The sequence below is a fragment of the Penaeus monodon genome, chromosome 22 (assembly GCF_015228065.2).
Source record: "Penaeus monodon isolate SGIC_2016 chromosome 22, NSTDA_Pmon_1, whole genome shotgun sequence".
In the NCBI taxonomy this organism is placed as follows: Eukaryota; Metazoa; Arthropoda; class Malacostraca; order Decapoda; family Penaeidae; genus Penaeus; species Penaeus monodon.
In genome coordinates, this window is record NC_051407.1 from 17,691,972 (window position 1) to 17,692,677 (window position 706).

Below are 706 nucleotides of genomic sequence, written 5' to 3' on the forward strand. Positions count from 1 at the left end.
AGTCTCCCAGTTAGAATATCTCGTAATACACATAAGCTTCGACTTGGGTGAACAGGTGTTTCCTGGAATGTTCATTAAAATGAACGTTGAAGAGATAGCGGAACAGTTGCAGTTAATTACTTCATTCATTCTGTTGCCCACGGCTTCGTAACAGATCATAAAATGGGACATAAAACGGGAAAATCGTATTTAATTGTAATCCACAGAGAAAATTATGGAATATATTTCGTAATCTATTATATTCTTAATTATTGATAGTAAAAAAAAATCTTTTGCTTTGTCTTGATCTCTGCATTCTATCTATCCACTTTATTGTTGCATTATTCTAACATCTGATTTCTACGAAGTGAATACTACACACCATTAAACACTTTATAAGAGGCCTCCAAGCATGAAAGTATATACGAAACACCTTATATGTTTGTGCAAGAGGATACAATGCAATATCTCCTTGTAATGCTAGACATACATTTTCTCACGTCCTGACATTTAGTTCCAGTCTTTCTAAGAGTCGGGGAAGAATAGTAGTCTTTAACGCTACGAACAGAAAGAAATACACGAAGAATACGGCGAGAAAAGGGGAGTAAAGAGAACGAGGAGAAAGGAGAGAAAGAGGTAAAATTGTTGAAGAAAGAGAGGGAGAAAATGTGGCAAGATGATAGAAACTTTAATAAAGTTGTTCTTTCATCCGAGTAAAAAACGCGGA